At 33.6% G+C, this 17,871-nt stretch overlaps 1 protein-coding gene across 1 annotated transcript in view; it reads right to left on the bottom strand.

Moving 5' to 3' along the window:
* ADGRL4 (adhesion G protein-coupled receptor L4) overlaps window positions 1-17,871 on the bottom strand; it is a 111,300-nt gene that overhangs the window by 11,493 nt on the left and 81,936 nt on the right. The gene's annotated exons all lie outside the window — the stretch shown is intronic.

Below are 17,871 nucleotides of genomic sequence, written 5' to 3'. Positions count from 1 at the left end.
AAGTGCCCTTTTTTTAAAAAAAAAACCACAAAAATCTTAAATAGATGAGCTGGTGAGAATGTAGGAGCTAATTCTGAAAGATTTAAACCTACAGGTACATTCAAGGCAAGGGCTTCACATCCAGGCTTCAAAACGAAGCGGTCCAATCAGTCATTTCTCTTTTCTTAGTCTTTTCCTGAATAATTGATGAAGTCATCTATATGCTGATGTCAGATCTCACCGGGAAAAATGAGGAAAGTTCTCTTACAGCACTTTGAGACCCAGGCGTTAATTTTTTATGTGTATCAAACCAAATCTGGTTCATTTCAGAATGTGTCATGATCACAACTACTATGTCTCTTTAAGTAGTTTTACTGCGTTTGAATGAACTGGCCGAGGACAGATCTACTTCTGTGGAGGATGAGAGGTGGGTTTTTTCTGGCCTACTGAAAGGCCATAATAAAGCATTAACTCATTCTCAGGCCTCCATCCCTGCAGAGATAACTAAGTAGTTTTCAAATTAAACTTTAAAATAAAATGAAATAATCTTTTAATTTAAAAAAAGTCTGCTAGCTAGATTGGAATCAAGTGGTTGGAGTTTTGTCTTCTGTCTTACTTTCTTAAAAATTATTTCCCAATTAAAGTCGTCTCAGTAAATGCTTAGCTATGGTGCTAATCACATAACATTGGAGTATGTGATAAGCAGAATAATGTCTCCCCCCACAATTTTCACACATTAATGTCTAGAACTTGTGAATATAGCAAAAGGAATTTTGCAGATAAATGTAAGGTTGTGGATTTTAAGATAAAAAAGTTATTCTGCATTATCCTATTAGGCCCAATATAAACCTGTGAGCCCTTAGAGGAAGGCAGATGAGATTTAGTGAGATGTAGCATAAAAGACGGCGAAAGAGATGAGCCAGAAGTGGAGGGCAGAGACAATTGAAGACAAAATGGGCCATGAGCCAGGAAATGTGGGAGACCTCTACAAATTGAGACTGACCCCTATCCAATAGTCAGCAAGGGAATCAATTGCATGAAACTGAATTTGGCAAATGACCAGAATACGCATGAAAATAAAATTTCCTTCTGCCACCTGAATGGCTGATGCTTTGATTTTACTCAAATGAGACTGCAAGCAGAGGAACCAGCTGAGCTCCACTGTAGCCAGACGTCTGCTCTACAGAATTGTGAGCTGATAGATTTGGGTTATTTGTGTTACAAACAACTAAGTTTGTAGTATTTAATAACAGTAATAGAAAATTAATACAGGTTAAACATATGTGCGAAATACCCTATAATTATAGTGTTTCCTATTTTTTTTAAATAAAAAATTTAAGATTCTTTAAATAAATACTAATTTATCAATAACTCATTATTAATGTTCTTGATATTTGGTGAGTAGTCAATTTTATAAAACACTTCTTTATTATTTGTGGATTCTGCTTCTAGGTTTCTTAAAATAAAAAGACCCAGACAAATTATAATTAGTAAATGACTCCCTTCCCAGGAAGTCATAAATGCAGCTTGTACTTTCAAGCCATCTGTTAATGTTCTTCTCAATAATATGTACCTTTTAAGGCCCTTCTCAGAGAATTGTCAGGTTAGTAAATAAAAATACATAATGCCCAGTCAAACTGAATTTCAGGTAAACAACAAATTATCTGAGGACACTGGCTTCTTAGTAGAAAATCCCAAGGATGTCACATTCACCAGGTAGGCTGATCCATAACTATCTGAAAAGAGCTCTCAAAGGCAGAAAGGGCAAGTTTTCAGATGTGGGAACTGATGTGGAGTGCATGTGTATGTGCTGAGCCTGATCAAATGAAAGTACATATAACAGGTGAAATCACCTCTAAGAGGTTTGAGTAAGGAATACACCCAGGTTTGACAGAACTCCTCCTCCTCCTCGGTGTGCATGGTGAAGCTGTGCGAGGAAGTGATGGCTGGGCTGGCACTTGCTAAAAGCTTTTGTTAATTGAGCAATATTATAAATACAATTTTTAAGGATTCAATGTGAAATTGTATCAGTATAAATTTAGTGGAAAAATAACAGAAGCTATAATGCTATGGTATTTGTTGTTCTCTTGTCAGAATTGTAGAGCAGAATACCATTTTTCACTGTGGATATCTACATGACACTATTAGGAAATATTTCTCTCCTAACATCATCTTGTTAACATTCCCTACACTCAGGGAATGTTTAGCAGCCTTGGGAACATCTGCAGAGCTAAGAGACACTCTTCTGCTCAGATTATTAACACCAGGCTCAGGGGACAGTAGACAACAAACAAATGGGAGTGAAGTGTACAACTTTCCATAATTATATGAAAAAAATATGTTAAGAGTAATCTAAAACTTGGAAACATGTGAAATAATCTGAAAATGTAAATCTATTTAAGTAGGTTCTAAATATCGTAAGAGAAGACTATCCTTCATAGATTACTCTGGAATATTAACAGTGTTTATGACACTTCACTAATATCTTGAGGTTTATACTTTAGAAGACAACAGTGTACTTCTACCAGACATTGATTGCTGGGTTATACACTGGCTGGATAGTGGTTCTGGAATAAAATAGTGTTTCCATGTGCCAGACTCTATTGCAAGTCTCCTGTATTTTATTAATTCATTTAATCCTCACACTAACTTTATGAGGTAAATATTCCTCTTAACATTATCATTATCAATACATTTATTTAACATTTATGACAACAGAGTCATAGAGAGATGAAATAACTTGCCCGAGGTGACATGGTTAGGAAATAGCCAAGCCAAGATCACACCTAGTAGACAAGGTCTAGAGTTTACAAAACTAAGAACTTTACAAAACTACCAAACTAAAAATGAAGGGCCAAGAAAGAGAAGTTAAATTGACATCTAAAATTTCAAAAATTTGTTTATACATTTATATCAACTGCTAACAGTTACTTCATTGTAGACATGGTTAAAAGTAAAAGAACAAAACATTAATGAGTAATGATATGGTTAGTTATTGGCACTAGTGTCCTTTGAACTTGGTGAGGAAGGCCTCGTGGACACCGAACAGGAGTTAGTATGTTATGCCAGTGACCTCAGTGGAGGCACCTGTCCCTACTGTTTTCTGTGGTCAAAGGATCTAGGAAGGTGGCAGTTCTTCCTGTGCTAGTGAACAACAGCATTCTGTCCCTTAGATTTTGGATTTGGTTACTGGATCCATGTTAGTAGTCTCTAAAGTGCAATGCCAAAGTTATCTATTGGGGCACAGGAAGAATATGTTAAACATTCCACTGACATTTTTCTAAAGAAAACATTAAGATTTACTACTTAAAGATGACACCATACTCTGGCTTTTAACATGGCAAATAGAGTCACATATGTGATACAAGCCAAAAAGAAGACCCAAGATGCCTCCAAGTGCACTGTGGCTTAAAATTAATGCTGACAAAGAGTATTCAAACAGAAAATGACAGAACTGACATTTTTTCCTAGTCCTAGAGTAAGTTATTTGCCATCCAAGCTACAAGTCCACGCAAATCAGCCAGGTTAAAATCCATGAAGATCTAATCAGATTTAATAACATGTTATTTAAAAAATTCAAATTATTAAGTTACTTGAAATATGCATTTAGATCAACTTTCAATCATATTTAAAGTCATATATTTAAAGTAAACATGTAATTTTTCTAAAGGCTATAACACATATTTCAAAATCTCTTTTAATGTTTTCTACTTAATGGTGAGACCTTTAAAAAGTCATGTACCATTGGAGAAAGTTATGTTCCTCATGATGAAGTTAATTGAAATAATACATGGAAAATATTATGGCACAAATGTAAATGCATTCTCTTTATAAGTTTAAATGCATAAATCTATGAATAAGTGTATATTTATGTAATTAAAATTAATATTTAAAATTAAATTAAATTTATACTTACATAAGTTTATATGGCAAAAGGGAAGGGGGGCTGGAGGAGGAGGGCAAAGGAGGTGAAATGGGGACATCTGCAATGGTGTCAGTGAGAAATATAGAGAAAAAATACTTTTTCAGTAACACTATTGGAAAGTGCAATTAGGAAGCCTTCCTGAAGATGTGAATAAATGAGTATCAGAATGGAGCAGTCAATGTGGTATCTGCTACACATCACACCAAAATACAGACTTAGTGTATTTTTGTGAGGTTGCAGCTCTGATAACCATTAGGTATTAAAATAAACTGAACTTAGGGCTAGACTTTGGTATTGCTATATTAAAAGCATAATCAGTATTTTGTTAAAAAATAAAATACTAATATTTTAATGAGGGCTATATTGAACATATTTGAATATTGTCGCTACATCTTTTCTTGTAGAGTGTATTTTTGAATCTTATAACACATATCATATACAGGGGGGCAAAAGTAGGTTTATAGTCATTCATATGGAAAATAATAACTAATAATAATACAAAAATAATATCTGTGTTCACATACTGATAAATAGTAACACAAGAATAAAATCTGTGTACTCACAACTGTAACCCCACTGTTGTCCTACTCTGTATAATGAATGTATGGTGTAATGTGTACACAATATTAGTAAACAAGTAAATGTATATTATTATTAAAGATGAAATCATACATTTTTTGAGGTATATAACTTTTACTGATGGGCTCTTTAGTCAAAAAAAATTTGGAGACCATTGTCTTACATGATTTGAAAGTTTCAAAAAGGCAACAGATGTATCTTCAAAACAAAGATAAAATTAAACTTTGGAACCACACTTCCTGGGTTCAAATTCCAGCTCTGACTCTTACTATTTGGGTGATTTGTTTAATTTCTTGTATTTCACTTTCCTTATCTGTAACATATGGATAATATTAGTCCTTATCTCATAGGGTTTTTGGTATATTAAATTACATAATTAATGTAAAGTGCTTAGACTAGTGCTCAATATATGTTTTCAACGAACATCACTAATGATTAGTATATTCATAGAAAAAAATGTTCTTCCAAATTGTCTCAAATATTTGAAGTGCTGAACTATACATATATACATACAAGTATATATAAAACATATTTGACAATTGGATAAAAATTACTTTGAGCCCTGGCTGGTGTAGCTCAGTGGATTGAGAGCGGGCTGGGAACCAAAGTGTCCCAGGTTCGATTCCCAGCCAGGGTACATGTCTGGGTTGCAGGCCATAACCCCCAGCAACCGCACATTGATGTTTCTCTCTCTCTCTCTCTCTCTCTCTCTCTCTCTCTCTCTCTCTCTCTCTCTCTCTCTCTCCCTCTCTTCCCTCTCTAAAATGAATAAATAAAGTCTTAAAAAAATACTTTGTTATAGCCTCATTGGACTTGTAAAGAACACTTTGAAATATCAGAACTTCTCTCTTTCAGTCTTTATTTTAGATAATCTGTTCTCAATAGAAACATATTGTCCAAATATGTCTGGGACATTCCTCTAAAATAACATCAGCAAAATAAATACTTATATAGACATAATGCAACAATAGGTCAAGTATTTATCATTCATGTAAACCATTTTTCATTGTTGTTGAAACTCCTCAAGGGTAGAACTGAAATTTCCAGTTCAAAAAATCTGGCTGTCTTCAAAATTTTATAGCAAAGGAAGAAGTAACTGTATATCAAAGGGCAATCCATAGAAAAAATTACCAGATACCAAAATGTAAAAAACATTTTTAATGAATCCAGTATATTATACTGGGATATTTCATAGAAGAAATAGTTATCTTTTCTTATTTACTCTAGAACAGGGATCAGTAAAATTTTTCTGAAAAGGGCCAGTTAGTAAATACTTTAGGTTTCATTATCCTAAACCATACAGTCTCTATAACACTACTCAACTCTGACATCCCATTAAAGCAGCCTTAGACAATAAGCAAACAAATAATGTGACTGCGTTTCAATAAAACTTTATTTACAAAACAGGTTGTGGCCACTGCTGACTCCTGTTCTAGAACCCAAGATCCATAAAGGTAGAATTTTTTCTATTTTATTTACTAATGTATTCCCAAGGCCTTCAACAATATCTGCTGTATAAAAAATGCTCAGTATGTATTTACTGAATGAGTAAAAGGATGCAAGATATTATACCCAAACCCTAGGTATACTTAATGGTCTATGTAAAAGGGCATTCAATCATTAATTTGCTTAATTTTTAAAAATTATACATGCATATAATTTATTTCAGACAGTATGTTCTCAACACAAAATAGAATATCTTTTTCTACTTTCAAGACTTTCCTCTAAAATAATGTCAGCAGAATAAATACTTAAATAGTTATACTCAGTGACCATTCCAACTTTCACATGTGTTCAAATATGAAAGATAATCAGCAATATCTCATCTCTCCTTCCAGACTCTATCCCATACAGTATGGTGTAAGCATCACCTTGCATTCAAATATATAAATGGCCTCACATCTTCCCACATCTGAGGTAAAAGCTAAATAATTGATCGATTTTGTTATGGCTAAAATCCCAATCTAATATTTAGTCATAGGCATTAAAATATTTATAGTTCATATTTTAAAGTGCTTCCACTAGGAATATTTTAATAGCTGGTTTTTCATCAGCTATTATTTAGAATAGTATTTAAAAGAATAATTTACAGAATAAAAACAGTATAAAAAGGTGGAGAGAACTAGAAATATATATAAGTGAAGGATAAAATGACCTTCATGGGTGTAAGTGAATGTCATAGGCTTATTTTTATAGTTGTTTTTAACTCTAGATGGTTATAAGTCATAGAAAAGGAACAAATGTGAAAGAGAAAAACTGTATGTGAGGAGTATTTATAGCAATTGTTCAATTTAATGTAATAATGAATATTCAGACATAAAATCTCTCTTGATAACATATAAGCCATGAAAAATATTCCTTGTATATACATGTTGTATAAAATGAACTAGTTTTATTCAAATACATAAAATATTTGACTTAATCAGAAACTAAGGTAAACACTGCACAAATTTAAATTGTATCTAAAGTTACTACCAATTTTAAAGGTGAAAATACAAGAAGAGACATGATTGTTTCCTAAATTATTAAAATTTTTCTCCTTTTTGACTTTAAAAGGATGCTTTTATTCTTTAATTTTCATTTCTTTTTAAAAATGTAGCTGTGTGTTTAGAGCTGGCACCACTATCTTCATGTGCATATTGGAAATCCAGAGCAGAGGAAGAGCCCATGGTGCTTTTATTCCCCCAACAGTACTGCTTTGGAAAACCTCCACCATTATTTGACCAGGACCTTATTTTATTTGGTTAAACATAAAATGCAAATTAAATTCCTAGTGAAAGCTTGCCATAGATAAACAGATGGATAGATAGATAGATAGATAGATAGATAGAGCAGTCATTCCTAAGGAGAAAAGAGATAAGTAAAAGTGATAGGCTATACTGAATGCTTCACATGTTCTCTCTCCTGTGAAGTCTTTAGGAAATAATCTAATTTTCATATCATAGTTTCTTACTTTAAAATTCCTTTTGGGGAAAGGAATTGACACTTTTGACTAACTGCTATGCTTGTATCATTTATTTATTCATCCAACAATATCACTTTCATCATCACTGCCTGATAAACCTTAAGGATAGTATAGTGCTATAAATTCCACAAGGTTTGCTCTCATAGCACTTACAGTCTCCTGGATCAGACAGCTATGAATCAATTATTAATCGGTGATTGACACTGACACATGTCATTTTACATTGAGGAAAGTATTCCAAAGGAAAATAATGGGCTTCTATGAAGGCAAAATGATATTATAGAATCATGAGCCAACCTCAGGAAGTGTTTGAATTGATATCTGAACTCAAACAGGAGTTAACTGAATAAAAGGGATGGATAGAGAGATGACACAGGGAGGATGTTAGTGCAGAGGTGCTGAGGTGGGAAGGTACACAGAACCTTTCAGAAGCTGTGAAGCAACCAATATGATTAAGATGTAAATGTCCATGGGAGGGTCTTGTGAGATGAAGCTGAATAGTAGTATGGAGGGGCCAGGACATGAGCTGCCTCCAAAGTAGAGTGTCCACTTTACCCTTGTTTGCCAAAGCCGGTATTTCTCAAGTCTGTTGCCTACTGTTCTGTTTAAGTTAGCATTTATCTGAGGGTTTTGTTTTCATTCACTTTTTTACATCACAGGTGGCAAACACAAGGCCCAAGGGCCTAATCCGACCTTCCACCTTGGGCACCTTGTTTCTATCCAGTGGTAGTACCAAGCTCCCCCTTAACTGTAGTTACATTTATACAGCTCTAAAATTGCATTTGGCCCTTTGAAGGCAACTGCGAGGTTGATGTGGCCCCCTGTGAGAATGGGTTTGACACCCTGGTTTACATCATATTAAGATAAGCTCAGATAGGTTTAGTAAGCTCTACTTTCAGATTCTGCCATGTCTCCTCGGTTACTGTGTGCTAGTTACATGTGCAGAAAGGATTCTCACTTTCACATGTGTTGAAATATGAAAAACCATCAGCAATATCTCACCTCTGTTCCCTATGACCCTCTCCACAAGCAGGAACAACCACCTCCCTCATGTGTCAGGGAGCAGTGGAAGAAAGGCTCCAAACAGTTGTCATTACCAGGTACATGATGATCTATTCCAAGTAATTTTTACTTTGTACATAAGAATTACTTTGAAAATAGATTTTTGAATAAAGATTTTTTATAGGTCCACCAATATAATGAAATCAGTTTCATGTACTTTTTAAAAATTATTGTTCTATTACAGTTGTCCCCATTCCCTCCATTACACTCCCCCTGCCCTACCCACCTCTCACATTCAACCCCCCCCATTGTCTTTGTCCTTTATACATGTTCCTTGATGACCCTTCCCTTTCTTTCCTCTGTTATCTCCCTCATGTACTTTTGTCACCAATTTTAACTAAAAAATTCCAAATTTTAATAATCAATAGATGAATATCACTTTTATCATACGTTTTTAAAATGGTTTTAAACTTGACCCCAAGAGCAATGTAAAGTCAAGAAAGATGTAACACAGGGGTGAAGAAAAATTCAAATTTGCTTTTCTAAAATATTAACTCAAGTTTACTAATATATTTCTTCAAATTGCTTACACATGGCACCTTGGTATACTTTTTGAGATCAAAAAGGTTCCCCATTTATCTCCCCTTAGTTACTAGTGCAGCCTTATTTGGGACTTTAATACTTGATAAAGTTTTGATATATTCTGAAATATTGAAAATGTTGTACCTATTTTTCCCAGTTTTTTCTTTTCATTCTAGTTGTACTTTGTACTTTTAGTTTTATCTAATAGTACCTATATGAATAGGTTAGTATGAATTAAAGTAAATCATAAAGATTTTTCAAGGAATCCAAAAGAACACATTTTTTTCCAAAAGAAAATAAATCTGTTAATTACAAGTATAAGATTAAGGACAATTTAAATGGATGAAGCTTTTAATGTACCTTTTGACTTTTTTTAATGATAAAAATGAAAAAAAGGAATTTGAACAATTAGATGTCACACAGGGCACTGGAAATTATTTAACGATAGATTTCAATTAAGAGACAGTAAATGTCCAACGTAGGTATTACATATGTTGATCTATATAGTCAGGATTTTAGGTAGGGTTTTTTGGTTAGTTGTGGATACTCATGACAAATATTTAGATAAAGCATTACACAATTGGGAAGAGGAAGAAAAAGCATTACAAAATTGGGAGGGAAGAAAAATTGAGAGTAGAAACGATTTCCTTCATTTTCAACAAATGGAAAGTAATTTATTCTGACATATTCACTAAGTAATATGAAGAACCGAAAATTTATAAATAGTTTTTTAGGTCTGCAGTTGCCAGGTCTCTCCAAACTCACCCTGAACCGACTGTGGAACTCAGTAGACAGGAGCGAGTTTTTCACAGACCTAACAGAAACCTACTCACTTCAATCTCCTGTGTGGGGACAGACGAAAGCCCTGTGGTGGTGAACAGTGCAGAGCATGAATTTGAAAAGCATTGAGTTTGCCTCCACCTGTTAATAGCTGGGTGTTCCTGAGTAAATTGCTTAAGCATGTTATGCCTTAATTTCCACTTACTTAAAATAAAGACAAAATGGTGGCTTCTACCAAAATGAGTGTGAATTAAGCTCTAATGACTAAAGGCTGTGCCCTAATATAAAACAACTTGGGCTTTCTTTTTGATCTCATACCATCAAGGGGCATATTTTTTTCATCAGAAGGAATTTTAAATCTTCCTTTCTTGGGAAGCCCTGAAACTAGACACAATGTTTTCACATGAGAAACAGAAATCAAGACGGAGCCACACAGATAGACCATTCTCTCAAAATTAGTTACTTATATTTTGCAGAGAATACTGAAGGGGGTAGAAGGATATAATGCTTACTTATAGGAAAGGTTAAATATTTTCATGGATATAGAACATGAGCTTTGCAAATGCTAATAAATTCTGATTCAAAGAAGGACTTACTCTTCTTGCAGATCAGCTTGGGCAAGGACACTGTTATATTCAGAGGATGATCAGAAGTATAAGAATTATCGAATGGGTACTGTGCTCTTGACCAAGTTTAATGATTTTTATAAAATTTTAAGGAGTAGAAGCTTGAAGGTTTTATCTGTTAGCTACAAAAGAGCACACATAATTTGCTTAAGTATAACCAGTCTACCTCAAATAACTGATACAGTTTTTTAAAAAGCTATAGATAGCAGAATCCCCAATGGTATACATAAATACATTAAGTCAAGATTACAGTCACTAGATCTAGTGAAAGTCTTGTAAAACATTATCTCTTACTAAATAAATTACTATTTTTGGTTTGATATACTACTGAAGTTTGTGAGGATTAACTGAGATGTTAAAGGGTTTTGTAAAGATTAGAAGACTTATACAAAAATAAAGTGAAGAACAATTTTAATGACTGTCTTGCTCTACCAACATCCATAGTTACTCTAAACTTCACCTTGGCCAATTATTTCTACTTAGGTTTGAGAAACCCAAGGAATTTTTTTCAGGTTATTTTGAGATCTCTAATTTCTATGCAGGTATTTGATTTTTATGATTTTTTTAGTATGATTCCCAAGGAAATTATCTGTGAAAGTATATCCAGTAAGAATATAATTCTAATGTATATAAATATATTGAAAACTACAAATGCATTATTTATATAAAGATGTTTTTAAAGTTCATTTTTTGTTTTTCAATTTCTAGCTACCTATTGTTTTGAGAAGGTCAGAATAATATGAAGAAAGTAGCTAAATGTTATAGGTACTGAAATGCTTATTAATACATAATAATGGAGGAAAGGTTAGAATGTTAAAGTACCTTGAACCAGAGGTTGTATCTAACAAATGTGATAATATTAAATTAAAACACGTAATTAAAATGTTGATGCTGTTATCCACAACATTTAAAATTTAGAATGGGTAGTCTTTCCAACATAGCTTCAATGGGGTCATCTAAAAGACACTGCCCAAACCATAATTTTAATTCATTTAAAAATAATTATTCCACATAAAGCATGCTGCAAAATGAACTTTTATATAAGACTTAATATCAAAGTCTAAACTGGTGGTTCCCAATGAGTAGAAAAGGGGATACTGTTCCCTGTAGAACATTTGGTTGTGTCTGTAGGCATTTTTTGTTGTCATACATAGGTGATGGTAGTGGTGCTACTGGCATTTGGTGAGTACAAGGCAGAGATGCTGCTACACTCCCTCTAGTGCACAAGGCAGCTACCACAACAAAAATTTGGTTTGGAAATTTGGCCAATGGTGCCACTGTTGCAGAACTCTGGTCTATCATAGTCTTTCCTTTGGGTTTATATATTCTAATTTAGTTATTTATATACCCCACTAGATAATATTTAGTGTTGGCAAAAATGTCAGAAGAAAGACATTCACATATATCATTAGTGAAAGTATCAATGGAAGTAAATGTTTTGGAGGCAATTTGTAAATTTAAAAATCTGCCTTTACTTACATTTCTACTTTTAAGAAGCATTTCCTAACAATTTTACATTATGGTTATATATATATATATATATATATATATATATATATATATATATATATATATATATATAACATATATATATATTCTAATACATATATATATATATATATATATATATATATATACACACACACACACACGTATTGGAACAAGAATTCTCTATTTAGTTTTATGTGCAATAAGAAAATATTGAAAACAAATTACATGTTATCAATAAGGAAGTGGTTAAATAAATTAGAGCACAGTCATAATTAGCAACCATACAAATGGTAAAATTGGATATTCTAACAAGGAAAAATGAACATGAGATAGTACAGATTATAAGCAACTCATGTTGTTTGAATTTATAAACAAAATTCTTTCTTAAATATGTGTGTGTGTGTGTGTGTGTGTCTGGAAGGATTAGAGTAACCACTAATTGAAAGAGTAGTTAGTCATAGAGAATATGATTATGGGTGAAATGTTCATCTTTTTACTTTACATATCTTGTGATATTTTCATTTCTTTCAATCTTGGGAAATTTGTGAAATTAAAAAATGTAATAAGAAAGCAAAATAATAAATAGATATAGGTGTGGTCCATCTTTTAAGGGTTATGTGAGGAATTAATTTTGAGTAGGTTTTACCATGTATTTCCTGGTGAAAGGGAATTCAGAGACTGTAGTCATGGAAAGAACAACTCAGCGAGGCAACTACAAAAAAACTGACTGGAATTTTGGGCAGACCTTAAAAGAGTGGGTAAGAGTAGCAATACAGAGATACTCAATTATAAGAGTTGTAATTTAAATTTAAATCAAGGTTCACTTTGTTTTCATGCAAATGACTTATTTGGATATAGTTTAATTACTATTTGTTTCAATCAAGGAACTCTATTCTTCAATACCAAATGCGTTTATGGAAAACTTCAAGTTCTACTTAAAAGTTAAATTATTTTCAAAAACTTTTTTACATTTTTGTACTTGAACCTAATCACTTGCATAGTTTTAGTTGAAAGAATTCAGCATTAAAGATTAAGAAAATTGAAGAAAGAAGTAAATTTTGGAATTATCTTCAGTTTGCAGCTTGCTTCACAAAGATTTAGAAGCCTTTCCTCATCTAGTTCAACCTCTGGAAAGCATGGCCAGGACTTTTTATGTATAGTTACAACCTGCACATTCTAAATGTAGTGATTTGTAGATGGGGTCGGTGGGGTCACTGGTTCCTGCTTCAGAATTCTGATTTTTATTGTTAATGAGTCAACACCTGAGGAAGTACTTTAATTTGATCAATGCAGGAAATGTTGGTACTCAAATTCCTAATCACTCACACTTATCAGGATAAATTAAAAGCTTGAATATTAATTTCAAGCAACATAGCCAAGGGTAGAAAAAGCTACCAGTGCTGAACTAATTCAGTTTTTACTCATTTCCATATTGTTTTAAAGGAATTTTACATTATAATCCCAAACCAGACATGCCCCAGGGCTCCATTCATAAAAACAAGCAAGTATCATTTACAGAACCTAGTCCTTACCCTGTAGAAGCTTAGTTATAAACCTGGAAAGGTTTTTTAGTGACTTGTGTATTAATTAACGATAGGATTTTGCACAAAGTGGTAGGATTATTGATTGAAAAAGCCCAAGGAAAAGTCCAACAGCAAGTATTCTTACGAGGATAAAGTTCTTAAAGGAGTTTTTTTTTTGTGTGTGGAGAAAAAAGGCTGGAAATAGGTAAGTTTCAGCTGGATTACTGAGAATTTTATATACCTGCCATACTATGGCATTTGGTGTACAGGGAAAGAAAGTATCACCATTGGGATTAAGAAGGCAGAGCATAGATTCAATTTTATGAATGTGAGTCCAGCTCAGGTACTTACTAATTGTTGGGTACGATGTGTAATCACTCTATATCTTGAGTTCTCCAAATTCAAAATAAAATATATTGCATATTCCTGCACGGTGCACACAGCAATTTTGAATTGTCTAGATGATTAAATTAAATGTGCTAACACATGGAGAATGTATAGATTAATGCCAGAAATATACTAAGACTTTAACATTCTTGTTATTCTTTTTTTAAAGATTTTATTTATTTATTTTTAGAGAAGGGAATGGAGGGAGAAAGAGAGGGAGAGAAACACTATATCAATGTGTGGTTGCCTCTTGTGCGTCCCCCACTGGGAACCTGACCCACAACACATACCTATGCCCTGACTGGGAATCGAACCAGCGACCCTTTGGTTCGTGTCTGACACTCAATCCACTGAGCCACACTAGCCAGGGCACATTCTTTTTATTGTTATTAATGGTTCCCATTATCTGAGCTGAGTTTATTAAAGATAGATTAAAATGAAATGGGAGAGAATGGCAGCAGAAAGACAGATTAGAAGGCAAGTGCAAAAGAAGCAAGGTAAAAGGAAGAGGTGGTCTTTAGAGTAAGGCAGAGAGTTTTAAGTTCTAATATCAGTGTTATCTGTAGACTTAGAATCTTGGGCCAATGACATAACATTTTGAATCAAATCCTATTTTTTGTTGACTATAAAGTTGGATAATAATGCTAGTGACTAAAGCAGTTACTGCTCAAGAAACCATAAATTATTTAAAATTCTATTATCATTGATGCTATAATTGTATCCAAGGATAAAAATGGTTTGACTATGAAAGTAGAGAAGAAATGGGTACATTTATGGAGGCAAAACTTTGATAAATGATGACATCTAGACTAGGGAGTGATGAATCTATAAAAATGAATTTTGAATATTTTAATAACACATTATACTAATTTTGTTATTTTTGCTACTGCCTTTATTTACAATGACTACTGTTTTGTTTTTGCCATTTATTTTCATTTTAAGAGAAATCTAGCAAGCCTATAGGCAGCTTGGCAGACAATTAAGTCCACATCTAGAATCTAGTGCATCTGAAGCAGAGTCTGCTTCTTGCCCCACCCACAAAGAAGTTCCTCTGTCTGAAGGAAGATTTGTTATATGGTTATCATTTCCTATATTAATCTCTCCCACATTTCATCAGTATCACTTGCATTTTATTATACATTATTTTTGTCATTTGTTTTGTCTTGTTTTCTCCTCATTAATGCTGTAGTAGATGTGAGATAATTTATATATTTTCATTTATTTATTTTTTGCTTTGCTTTGCTTTGCCATCACTTCCATACCTCCCAATTAACATGGAAACTTACTGATAGGGCTTAATCACAGAATGATGATTTCCAATTCAGTAGAACTGTGTGGATGAGTGTGGAGATAGCATGGTTGGTTCTGGGATATTGTTTCTCCATTGACAAAGCTCAGCTCCTCTGCTTTTGGGGGCTAGAAGGGTCTGGTAACCTTTTGGTAATGGAGGAAGCTTTATGGCATCACTTTGCATTAGTTTGGTTCTTACTACTGCTGGTAACCTTGGCTTATGTGATGACTTCCACTTAGATAGCATATATGTTTATCTTGATGTTTATAGTTTTTCCTTTTCACCTTGGCCTGTTCTAATCTTCAGAGAAGGGCTGCCATGTCAACAATTAACCTTACCTCTGTTCAGCTGATTCTTTTAGTTGTGCATAATTTCACTTGCCCTGGCAACCTTCCCTCCACTTCTCTAAATTTTCTGTGCTTATAGAATAGCTAATAGCTTTGTGTGATCTCCCATCATTTTATTTTGAGGCAGGCTATATAATAATCCTATGCTTCCCTGCTGTGAAGGGAAACTCCAGTAAACATTCAACTTGCAAGAAACTCCAAACAAATGCAGGCCTAGTCTTTGTATTCACTTTTGGTCCAATGTCAAGGGACATATGTCAAGCTCTCATACACACCATGTTCATCATGAAAATTCCACAGTCACACTAGCATTCACTGTGGGATCAGACTGATCGTTTTACTCTACTATTTCTGATTCTATTTTCTACAGACCTTTAGAGTGCTCCCCACAACTTGTCTTTAGGAGAAAGGGGAGTACCTACCTTTTTCCTTATAGGCAGAGCAAGGTTTTTCATGGAGGGTGCTGTACTCTCCCAAAGGCCAAGGACTCCTAACTCGAAGCCACTAGCCCCTAGGGCCTCCTTTCCGATTTTCTTACTGGGTAGGTGGTCCTACTGTCACTTTGTAAGACCCATGTGAAGTGTTAGGCCAAACCCGATGGTGGCTCTTTCTCAAATGTTTGGTACTCAACATTTCTTTAATTTAATTTCTGAACTAGATACTATTTTGGGACAATGAGAAAAAATTTCAACTAACTTTGTATTATAAAGCAGAATAATAGAAGTACTACTACTACTAATAATAATAATATGAAAAAGTAAAAGAAAAATGAGAATGAAAAGAAGCAAGCATTAGCACAGAAATTCAGAAATAACTACAGTAAATAAATTCACTTCAATTCAATAATTATATGAGAAATTTCTGCAGTTTTTAAAGACTAAAAATGCTGAACAATTTTAGAGTAAAACTGAGATGCCTCCTACATTTCTTAAGTAGCCTGACCTTATCTGGTTAAAAGGAATAATTATCACACTGAAACTGTATGAAAGATAAATTTGTTCAATTCCAGACTAGGACAGTGTGAAGTTGTTCATTTTGGCTTCTAAGGAAGTTTGTAAGACTCGTTTTTACATAAGCCCATCTAAAGCCTATGGACATTACTATATAACAACACAAAGTTATTTTTTCTCTACATAAGCAAAAGTTAAAAAAATTCAGGGAACACTTTCCCTTCTTTACATCACATAAATACACTCTTATTTTCCTTGTTTCCAGTATAATTTCTAGCTATCTACTTTTCATGTAAAGTATAAAAATCATCGATCCACACAACTTTCAGTTGTATGAAATGATATCAGCAACAGTCCAGTCTGTAGAAAGTCATCCAGTAAAATCAGAATATGTACAAAGTGTCTTCACACTAAATACTCATATCAGGGCAACATATGAAAATATGTGAATCGGACGCTATTCAGTCTATTCTCATGTAGGCTGAACATTTTGGAACTATATATAATAAACTAACTTTGACATAATTTCAGCTAAAAGCTAGTCAATGGTTTTCTTTTTTTTTTAAGATTTTATTTATTTATTTTTTAGAGAGGGAAGGGAAGGGAGGGAGAAAGAGAGAGAGAGAGAGAGACATCAATGTGTGGTTGCTGGGGGCCATGGCCTGCAACCCAGGCATGTGCCCTGACGGGGAATCAAACCTGTGACACTTTGGCTCACAGCCCGTGCTGAATCCACTGAGCTACGCCAGCCAGGGTAGTCAATGGTTTTCTTGTGTTACTGGATTTGTTGTGAAAATTATAAACAATTTTATGTGGCAATGAAATATATAGTCTTGAATGCAGTTTATTTCACCCACATCATTGAAAAGTAAATCTTGATGAAAATTCTCTGCTTTGTATTTCAGCTATTCCTCCATTAAGTAGCTTCCTCATAACCATAAAAAAATTGGAACGGAGTGACAGAAAAAAATAATTAACAAGAAGATATCCAGTTTATGGTCAAAACATATGGGACAAAGTTGTTCAAAGTATTGTTATATCTCCTCCACTGATAAGTCATTCCATTCTAAAGCCCTATCAGAACTCCCAGATTCACTGATGGACTGTTATATTGGAATGGCTTTGAAAACTTACAGCCCTCAAAGTGCTCCTAAGACATATAAACATGTCTTTATTTAGAATGTAACATATAACACCTGCCATAATTGTAGATTTGAAACCACTTTCAATAAGAATTGAAAGGTCCTCTTCCTAGATGAAATAACACTACATGAGTTGTCTCTTCAGGAGAAATAGTGAGTTCTTGTCTCAGATGCCACAATGTAATATAAATGCACTTTCATGATAACAGGGCACACAGGACAGTATACTATAAAAAAGACAGTCTAATCTTCAAAGGTCACTGATCATCAATAAAATATTAAATAACAAAAACATCTGAAAT

This window comes from Phyllostomus hastatus, unplaced genomic scaffold (genome assembly GCF_019186645.2).
Source record: "Phyllostomus hastatus isolate PE091 unplaced genomic scaffold, TTU_PhHast_1.1 phas_contig_209, whole genome shotgun sequence".
In the NCBI taxonomy this organism is placed as follows: Eukaryota; Metazoa; Chordata; class Mammalia; order Chiroptera; family Phyllostomidae; genus Phyllostomus; species Phyllostomus hastatus.
The sequence above is the reverse complement of the archived record's forward strand: the minus strand, read 5'-3'. Positions and strand labels throughout refer to the sequence as shown.